The sequence below is a fragment of the Lissotriton helveticus genome, chromosome 4_1 (assembly GCF_964261635.1).
Source record: "Lissotriton helveticus chromosome 4_1, aLisHel1.1, whole genome shotgun sequence".
Taxonomy (NCBI): domain Eukaryota; kingdom Metazoa; phylum Chordata; class Amphibia; order Caudata; family Salamandridae; genus Lissotriton; species Lissotriton helveticus.
The window spans coordinates 1,702,128,229-1,702,139,458 of record NC_136063.1 but is presented as its reverse complement, the minus strand read 5'-3'; positions in this window follow the sequence as shown (position 1 = coordinate 1,702,139,458).

Here is an 11,230-nt window from a genome sequence, read left to right as displayed (position 1 = left end):
TCGACCTCTCCGTGGCTTTCGACACTGTCTCCCACTGCATACTCGCCTCCAGACTCCACGATGCCAGCATACTGGGAACCGGCCTCAAATGGCACCCTCCTTCCTCACCGGCAGGACCCAAAGAATCAGACTGCCACCCTTCCTCTCCAAATCTACAGACATCAACTGTGGAGTACCTTAAGGATCGTCACTCAGCCCAATGCTCTTCAACATTTACATGGCCCCCCTGGCCACTCTCGTCAGACAGCATGGACTCAACATAGTCTACTATGCCAACGACACCCAGCTCATTCTCTCCCTCACCAAAGACTGAGTCACCACTAGCCTCAGCTTCCAGGAAGAAATGAAGGACATCATATATTGGATGAGTGGCTGCTGCCTGAAGCTCAACTTGGAGAAGACAGAGGTCCTCATCCTCAGACCCTCTCTCCCCGCATGGAACAACACCTGGTGGCTCACTGCCATCAAAAATCCCCCACACCCCCACAGACCACACCCGGAACCTCGGCATCATACTCGACTCCTCCCTCTCCATGACCCCACAGGTCACCGTCGTCTCCTCCACCTGCTTCAACACCCTCCGCATCCTTCTGAAGACCTTCTAATAGATCCTCCTGAATCATGAAGGACCGTCACCCATGCACTCATAACTAGGCGACTGGACTACGGAAATGCTCTCTAAACCAGAATGAACAAGTCTCTGCTCCGCAGACTCCAAACCATACAGAACACCGCAGCCAGACGCATCCTCAGCATCCCTCAACAAGAACAAATCTCCCAACACCTGCAAGACCTCCACTGGCTCGTCGAAATGTGAGTGACCTTCAAGATGCTTACTTATGTCTACAATTGCCTACAAAACACATTACCCCAATATCTCAATGAGAGAATCACCCTCCCCGTATCCAAGAGACACCACCAATTTGCAGACCTCGCTGAAACACCACGCAGCCGCAAAGCCAGAACGGGTGGAAAAGACTTCATCTACGTCACGACCAAGACCTGGAACCAACTCCCGATCTACATCAGACGTGCCCCTTCTCTAAACATCTTCAGGAAGACCCTTAAGACCTGGCTCTTGAACTGAAAGGAGCTGCTGACCCCTTCCCCCGGCGCCTTGAGACCCTCATGGGTGAGTAGCACGCTTTACAATTCCCTGATTGATTGATTGATTGATTGATTGATTGATTGAATGATCCAGTGTTGCCAACCTAAGGGCCACAATAGCTTGCTATCAACACCTTCAAACCTATAGGAAAAAAGGCCCACACAACCACAGTTGTCACAATATTTCTATTATGACAGATTACTCCTATGACACAAACCTCACTAGGAAGAAACTACTTGCACTATGTCTTTATTGAAAAAGGAAATGCCAGATATGGCTCATTGAACCAGCTACAATATTGGTAATAATCACTGAAAAACACAAGGATTTCTATAACCAGAAAGAATTGGGGAATTGTAGGAATCTCGCTCTAAAATGAAGTACACTGTGAAGAGATTCCAATGGAACCCCATATAGGTGTAGAGAGGTAAAAGCAGATAATTCTAATGCTCTTTTTATGGTAGTGTGGGCGAGCAGTTAGGCTTTTCAGAGGGTATTTCTAAGCATTTGTTGTCACGCACCGAGGCAATAAATGACACACACACTCAAGAATAAATCTGAGACCAATTTGTACAAAAATAAAGTTGCTTCTTTATATATATTCTTAGAAAGCATGAACATCATTCAACCGTTAATAAATGCTTTGTAATGTCGATTTTTGCACAAATGCAGTTCAAGCTACAAATTCTTATGGGTTTTAAGCAACAGCAGTCACTACCGTCAGGCAGAGACCGTTGCAGTCAAAGGGAAGAAAAGCATTGGGTTAGATAGCAGAGTACCACTAACACATTTATCATCATGGTCGATGAAAGCAACACTCTGCCTTAGAGTTTTGGGGGACTACATTCGCCCAGAGTTACAGGAAAGTTCAACTCCAGTTAAGTCAGTGTTTTATTGGCCCCAGATGCGGAAGAGTTAAGATACTCATTGCAGGACCTGTCAAACTTGCCAGGCAAGTGGGAAAAGTGGAAGGAGGCACAAGGCCCCTCTCCAACCTTTCCTTGTAGTCAGTACCCCATTTGAACGGGTGGGCATTGACATTGTGGGACCACTGGACCCCAAGACAGCCATGGGCAACAGGTTTATCCTGGTCTTGGTGGACCATGCTACCCGGTACCCGAAAGCCATTCCGCTCAGGACAGTGACAGCCCCTGTGGTGGGACGTGCACTGATGGGGATTTTCTCCCGTGTGGGGTTCCCCAGAGAAGTTGTGTCTGACCGAGGTACAAACTTATTTTCTAATTATATGAAGTCTCTGTGGAAGGAGTGTGGTGTTACCTACAAGTTCACCACTCCTTACCACCCACAAGTTAATGGGCTGGTTGAAAGATTCAACCGGACCCCTAAGGGCATGATCATGGGTCTTGAAGAACCAATGAAGCGTAAGTGGGATGTCCTCTTGCCATGCCTTCTGTTTGCCTATCAAGAGGTGCCACAAAAGTCTCTAGGGTTCAGCCCCTTTGAGCTTTTGTATCGTCACCCGATAAGAGAACCTTTAAGTCTGGTCAAGGAAGGCTAGGAGCAATCTCCCAGGAAACCTCGCCTGGATGTACATAGCTACATGCTGTCCTTCAGGAACCAGACTCGGCGTTTCAGGGATCTCGCTCAGGTGAATCTGGAAGCCAGCCAGGAAGAGATGAAGCGGTGGTACGATCAGAATGCCACTCTGATTGAGCTGCAACCTGGACAGAAAGTTTGGGTCATGGCCCCTGTGGAGCCCTGTGCGCTCCAAGACAGATGGACCGGTCCATATGAGGTGGTGGAGCACAAGAGTGATGTCACCTATCTGGTGAACTTGCGTCTCCCAGGAACCCCTTGCGGGTCCTGCATGTCAACCACCTAAAGCCCCACTTAGAAAGGTCCGAAGTGGGCATGCTCCTAGCGACAGATGATGGAATAGAGGAGGAGACTGAGCCTCTTCCTGACCTCCTGTCTGCAGAAGAGCAAGAAGGGTCAGTGGATGGTGTCAGCCTCTCTGCCACACTGACCCCTGATCAGCAGCAAGATTGTCACCAACTTTTGGGGCAATTCTCTGATCTATTTTCCTTGGTTCCTGGTATTACAGAGTGGTGCGTCCATGATGTGGACACTGGCGACAGTCCTCCTGTGAAGCACAAGGCTTACAGAGTGACTGACAAGGTTAGGGCTTACCTTAAGGAGGAAATCTCCAAGATGTTTGCTTTATCGTTCATTGAGTCCTCAAACAGTCCTTGGGCCAGCCCAGTGGTCTTGGTCCCAAAGGCTGCCTCGCCGGGTGCCGCACCGGAACATCGGTTCTGTGTGGACTACAAAGGGCTCAATTCAGTCACCAGGACTGATGCACACCACATCCCTAGAGCTGATGGGCTCATCGATCGGTTAGGGGCTGCACGGTACCTCAGCACGTTTGATTTGATGTCTGGATACTGGCAGATCGCCTTGACTGATGGGGCTAAGGAGAGGTCAGCATTCTCCACACCAGATGGGCACTACCAATTCCGGGTTATGCCCATTGGGATGAAGAATGCACCTACCACCTTTCAGAGGTTAGTCAACCAGGTGTTGGCTGGGCTGGAGGATTTCAGTGCCGCCTACCTGGATGACATTGCAGTGTTCAGCACCAGTTGGGAAGAACACTTGCAGCACCTCTGGGAAGTGTTGATGGAGCTGCGCAAGGCAGGCCTCCTGATCAAGGCAAGTAAGTGTCGGATCGGGCAGGGTTCCGTTGTGTACTTGGGTCACCAGGTAGGAAGCGGCCAGGTGGCACCCCTACAACCCAAGATTGATACCATCCTGGCATGGGAACCCCCAAAGACTCAGACACAGGTGAGAGCCTTTTAAGGACTCACGGGGTACTACAGGAGGTTTGTCAAGGGGTATGGCAAAATTGTTGCACCCTTGACTGAGATGACTTCCAGGAAGCAGCCCAAGAAAGTGAACTGGACTGACACCTGTCAGAAGGCTTTTGATGCCCTGAAGACTGCCATGTGCACAGCACCCGTGCTTCAGGCGCCCAACTTCTCAAAAAAATTCATTGCACAGACAGACGCTTCAGAGCATGGTGTGGGGGCTGTTCTATCACAGATTACTGAAGAGGGCTTTGACCAACCTGTAGCCTTCATCAGTAGGAGGTTACTTCCACGGGAACAGAGGTGGAGTGCAATTGAGCGTGAGGCATTTGCTGTGGTCTGGGCACTGAAGAAGTTAAGACCATACTTGCTTGGGACTCACTTCCGGGTTCAGACCGACCATAGACCCCTCAGATGGCTGATGCAGATGAGGGGTGAGAACCCAAAGTTGTTGAAGGAGTCAATCTCCCTACAGGGTATGGACTTTATGGTGGAACCCCACCCTGGTACAGAACACGCCAACACTGATGGTCTGTCTAGATTTTTCCGCCTTAGTGAAGAGGACTCCCCAGGGGAAGGGTAGTTCTCCCCACATTTCAGCTGGAGGGGACACGTGTTAGACCTGAAATCATTGGCGTGAGTCTCCCTTCCATTTTTTACGGATTGCCTCCTCTGTTTTTGATATGTTTTTGCTAGATTTATGCTTTGGACACTGTGACACTGCTAATCAGTGCCACAGTGCAAGTGCTCTCTATGTTAAATTGATGTACTGATTGGTTATTCCACAATTGGGTTATTTGATTTACTGTCAGCCCCTAGTACAGTGCACCATGTGTGCCCAGGGCTTGTAGATCAAATGCTGCTGGTGGGCCTGCAGCACTGGTTGTGCAACCCACAGAAGCAGCTTATAAAGTATGTCTCAGGCCTGCCATTGCAAGGCCTGTGTGCAGTCTAGCACTGCCATGTCGACTTGGCCAATTGCACCCTCTTGCCAGTCCCTAAACCTTCCCTTTGCTTCATATTAGACACTCCTATGGTAGGCCCAAGGGCAGGGTGCATTGTAAGTATAAGGTAGGACATGCTCTGATGTGTGTAGCATGTTCTAATAGTGAATTACAGCCATTTTCTTTTTTCACCATTGAAGGCTACCTGTTCTCATACGCCAGAATGGGCAGTGAAGATTATTACATTCTTATATCCTAACTGACTCAGGGAACATGGTAGAACTTTGAATATAGTATGCCTGAACTCAGAATACATCTTTTAGTAAAGTTTATTTTAATATTCTGTGTTTGCAAATACCACTTTTAGAAAGTAGGTATTTGCTTGCCTAACCATTTGAGCCCGCCTCTGCTGAGTTGTGTATTCCTTGTCTGGGATTGTGTGTGACAGGGCTGGGGAAATTCCAGGAGACAGTCTGAGACAGCCCAGTGGTGAATAGAGAGATTTACATCCAGATGGGAAGGGGAGAGTGCACCTGGGACCTGAATAGGGCTGGGCCTTCCCTCTACAATGCTGGCTTCACCCCATGTGGCTTGTCTGATGTATCTGCCCTGCACAGTAACAGGAGAAGGGGAATTCTGTCAACAGAGTGCTCCAGAGCTGTATCTTCCCTCCCCTGTGCTGGCTCCACCTCCTGTGGGGAGGCTGATGTCTCTGCCCTGCACAGTGAAAGGAAGAGAAGAGTCATGTCAACAAAGTGCTCAGGAACGGGTTTGAACTAGGCAGATGCCTCGGAGAACAAAGTATTTTGGGGTATAAATATTGGGACCCAGTCCCACAGACTTTAGATCACTTCTGGAACAAGAAACCTTTCTGCCAAGGAGAAGAACCAAGGAAGCTGCAGGAGTTTGGACTGCCCCTCTGCCAGTGAGCTGTTTGCTGGGTTAGCCTGCAGTGGTTGCTTCATTGCCAAGGGAAAGGAGAAGGAACTTTGTAAGGACTATCATCTACAGAATATTCTCCAAGGGCTTGAACTGTGCTTGCCTCCTGCTGAAGTCTCAGGGCCAAAAGACTTCACCTCCAGCTCCATCCTGAATTTCCTTGCTGGGAATTCTGACTCCAGTCACTTGCGTGTCGCTGGGAGCTGGAAGCTGGAAGCGTGACGCATCGATAAGAAGCATGTCGCCACCGCAGCTGAGATCGACGCCGGAGGCGTGAGCCTTCGTCGCATCTCCCTGGAAGCGTGTGTTCATCGAAGCTGCCTCCTGTCGCATCACCGGAGAAGCGTGACGCCATCAAGAGAGTCGCCATCGCATCGCCGGAGTAGCGCGTTGCAGGGCCTGTCGCGGCTCCAAAGTATAGAGTCGCCGCAAGGCTGCCAGGGCGTCATCGCATCGCCGCATCAATGGCGCCATCTTCTCGCATCGCAACTGGATTGTCACATCGTTATCGCATCGCATCAAGGCGCCATCTTGCGCCCCGCAACAGGCCCGCAGGCCGAGAATCTACGTATCACCTCTGCACCGGTAAGGCTCACGACGAGTCCCCTACTCTGCGCAAGCATTGAGGAAGGACGCCACCGTTCCCACGGATCACGGAACCGACGCATCTCCCCTTCTGCGAGTCTTTTGTTTACTTTGCGTTACGCATCCAGGTACTTTGTTGAGAACTTTGTCGCATCTACCATCAACTTGAACAAAGAGACTTTAACACTCTTTTAAGTAATCTTAAGTGTATTATTGTGGATTTTTGTCGTTTGTGGTCTTGTGTTTAAGTCTATATAAAGAATACTTATTTTTATAAAACCTGTGTTGTGTCCATCTGTAGTGTTATCACTGTATTACTGTGTATATTCACAAATGCTTAACACACTTCCTCTGAGATAAGCCTGTCTGCTCGTGTCAAGCTACCAAGGGGGTGAACTGGGGTTATTACGGAGTGTAATCCCCTTATCCTGACTTAGAAGTAAGGGTCCCTATTTGGACAAACGTGATAACCATTTCCAACTAGAGACCCCCAGATCTAACATCAACCAATATACCTTCATCCAGAATAAGATCACCGCCACTGCCAGCAACTCGAAGGAACTCTTTGGCATCATCCAAGAGTTCACAAAACCCCTTAGTGAGGCCATGGACATCACCCCTTCCCAGGGCCTCTGCAACAAGCTCAGCTCCTTCTTCCACCTGCAAATCAAGTCCCTCTACAACAACTTCAACGAACAGACACCAGGATCTGACACCACACCCTCATCCAGCAACACCAGCCAACTCACCATCTCTGCCTGGACCCCAGCTACCACCGAAGACATCAAATTGACCATGAAAAGGATCCACTCGGGAGCACCCATGGACCCCTGTCCTCCATACATCTTCCACAGGGCTGCCACCGCCATCGCACCAGAACTATGATGCACTATCAACACCGCCTTTGAAACAGGCACCTTCCACCGACGACTGGAAACAAACAGAAGTCAAGACCCTGCTCAAGAAGCCCTCGGCAGACCCTTCGGACCTCAAGAACTACCGACCCATCTCCCTCCTCTCCTCCGCGGCCAAGGTCACTGAGAAGACCGTCAACGCCCAACTAACAAAATTCATCGAAGAAAACTCCATCCTCGACCCTTCCCAATCTGGGTTCTGCAGCAACCACAGCACCAAGACCACCCAACTCGCTGCCACAGATGGCATCCGCACCATACTCGACCAAGGCCACACCACGGCCCTGATCCTACTCGACCTCTCCGTGGCTTTCAACACTGTCTACCACTGCATACTTGTGTCCAGACTCCACTCTGCCAGCATACTGGGAACTGGCCTCAAATGGCACCCTCCTTCCTCACCGCCAGGACCCAAAGAATCAGACTGCCACACTTCCTCTCCAAATCTACAGAAATCAACTGTGGAGTACCTCAAGCCCAATGCTCTTCAACATTTACATGGCCCCCCTCGCCGCTCTCGTCAGACAGCATGGACTCATCATAGTCTATTATGCCAACGACACCCAGCTCATTCTCTCCCTCACCAAAGACTGAGTCACCACTAGACTCAGCTTCCAGGAAGAATTTAAGGACATTGTATATTGGATGAGCAGCTGCTGCCTGAAGCTCAACTTGGAGAAGACAGAGGTCCCCATCCTGAGACCCTCTCTCACCGCATGGACCAACACCTGGTGGCTCACCACCATCAAAAATCCCCCACATCCCCACAGACCACACCCAGAACCTCGGCATCATACTCGACTCCTCCCTCTCCATGACCCCACAGGTCAACGTCGTCACCTCCACCTGCTTCAACACCCTCCGCATCCTTCTGAAGACCTTCAAATGGAACATCCTGAATCATGATGGACCGTCACCCATGTACTCATAACTAGGCGACTGGACTACGGAAATGCCCTCTAAACCAGAATGAACAAGTCTCTGCTCCGCAGACTCCAAACCATACAGAACACCGCAGCCAGACTCATCCTCAGCATCCCTCCACAAGAACAAATCTCCCAACACCTGCAAGACCTCCACTGGCTCGTCAAAATGTGAGTGACCTTCAAGATGCTCACTTATGTCTACAAATGCCTCCACAACACGTGACCCCAATATCTCAATGAGGGAATCACCCTCCCCGTATCCAAGAGAAACCACTGATCCGCAGACCTCGCTGAAACACCACGCAGCCGCAGAGCCAGAACGGGTGGAAAAGACTTCACCTACGTCGCGACCAAGACCTGGAACCAACTACTGATCTACATCAGACGCGCCCCTTCTTTAAACATCTTCAAGAAGACCCTCAAGACCTGGCTCTTGAACTGAAAGGAGCTGCTGACCCTTTCCTCCAGCGCCTTGAGACCCTCATGGGTGAGTAGCACGCTTTACAATTCCCTGATTGATTGATTGATTGATTGATTGATTGAATGATCCAGTGTTGCCTACCTAAGGGCCACAATAGCTTGCTATCAACACCTTCAAACCTATAGGAAAAAAGGCCCACACAACCACAGTTGTCACAATATTTCTATTATGACAGATTACTCCTATGACACAAACCTCACTAGGAAGAAACTACTTGCACTATGTCTTTATTGAAAAAGGAAATGCCAGATATGGCTCATTGAACCAGCTACAATATTGGTAATAATCACTGAAAAATACAAGGATTTCTATAACCAGAAAGAATTGGAGAATTGTAGGATTCTGGCTCTGCAATGAAGTACACTGTGCAGAGATTCCAATGGAACCCCATATAGGTGTAGAGAGGTAAAAGCAGATAATTCTAATGCTCTTTTTGTGGTAGTGTGGGCGAGCAGTTAGGCTTATCAGAGGGTATGTCTAAGCATTTGTTGTCACGCACCGAGGCAATAAATGACACACACACTCAAGAATAAATCTGAGACCAATTTGTACAAAAATAAATTTGCATCTCTATATATATTCTTAGAAAGCATGAACATCATTCAACTGTTAGTAAATGCTTTGTAATGTCGATTTTTACACAAATGCAGTTCAAGCTACAAATGCTTATGCGTTTTAAACAACAGCAGTCACTACCGTCAGGCAGAGACCGTTGCAGTCAAAGGGAAGAAAAGCATTGGGTTAGATAGCACAGTACCACTAACACATTTATCATCATGGTCGATGAAAGCAACACTCTGCCTTAGAGTTTTGGGGGACAACAGTCGCCCAGAGTTACAGGAAAGTTCTACTCCAGTTAAGTCACATTTTTTTAACTTTATTGCATGATTAAAAAACCTTTGCAAGTTACTGAATTTTTAGAAAAATATATCAAAAAATGCATGTAAAGAAGAGTATAAGATCATATGCGTATGAGGATTGTTAAAATATATAAAAAATATACTTATAAAAAGAAAGAGCTAAAGTTCATGTCCGTTATACAGTAAGGTGGCAGTTGGAACTAAGCTAGTAATTATGCTGGTGAAAATTCGCATACTTGGGTCTCCTTACAAAGTTTTTTTTCTGCTTGTTCCAAAAACCTTACTAGGGCACAGTTTAATTTAGTGTTCTGAGGGTCAAAGCAATCCAAAACTGCTGCTCTGCATGATCTAATCATATTTGTGTTTCCAGAGTTTCCTCAGGAGGGACCGTCTTTTGTTCAGAAGGTTTGCACAGAGACAAAGAATGTGTACTATGTCTTCTTTGTGGTTCCCGCAAAGTCTGCAATATTCCTGACCCCAGGTTGATGACTCCCATTCTCAACTTTAAAAAACTTAATTTTGTTTGTGCAGTGAATGGTTGAGTTAGGTACTCCTGTGGGGTCAACTGGACGTAGGATTGCAAGGACATCAATCCGTGACTTCTTTTTGCTAGCCGAGCCTTGTCTTCAACTGAAGAAAGCTTTTATGTGCTTATTTTCGCTAGGCGTTTGAATTCATTATGGCTTACTTGCATGCCCCAAAGGTCTTTTAGGCCTAGAGTTCTTAATCCTCTTTCCCAATATTCATGCCCTGCTCACAATAGATTCATTTGAAGGCAAGACCATAGGTGTTGCGCTAGGCTGCCTTCCTTCGATGTCCTCAATTTTTGACAGCACGTTAGAAGACTCATGGCTCTGGCAAGTGATCGGTGGCAGATTCCCAGTTCCAACCTGATTTGGGCTGGTGATGTTTGAGTTGGTAGCTTGAACACTGTTCTATACATTTTTGTAATAATTTTGTCCAGTTGGCCGCTGTCCAAGCCTTTCAGAACCTCGCTTCCATAGGTTAATGTGGGAATAATTTTTGCTTGCGCTACCTGGATTGTTGGAGCAAATGTTGGGCCTTGTAGTTTCTTATGTATAGAACTGATTGCGAAAGCAAGCGCAGAACCCTTCTTTTTTTGATCTTCTAAATGAGTTATGTATCTACCGTTGTTGTTAAAAGAGACACCAAGGTACTTATGGCATTTGGATTCAGCAATCCTTTCTTGATTCAAGACCCAAACCAGCTTCTTGGCCTTACCTGGACGTACCGCCAGAATTTTTGTCTTCTTGCTGTTTATCTGGAGCTCATTCTTGTTTGAGTAGTCAGAGGTGGCGTCCATGAGTCTTTGCAGGCCAATCTTTGATTTGCTAAGAAGGACGATATCATCGGCGTATAGAAGATTTGACAACAAGAAACCAGCTACTTTGGGAGCATGAGAATTTACCTTATGTAAGGCTTCGGGAAGGTCGGATAGGAACAAATTAAAAAGTATGGGTGTAAGGACACATCCTTGTTTAAGCCCTTTTGTCGTCGGATTTGGGCGTGATAGTCTGGACCCGTACCCAATCTTTATCCTGACCCATGTGTTCTGATGGAGAAGCTGTATGGCTCTTAAGAGGTCGTTTGGGATGTTTAGTCTGTGCAGCTTCTGCCAGAGCTT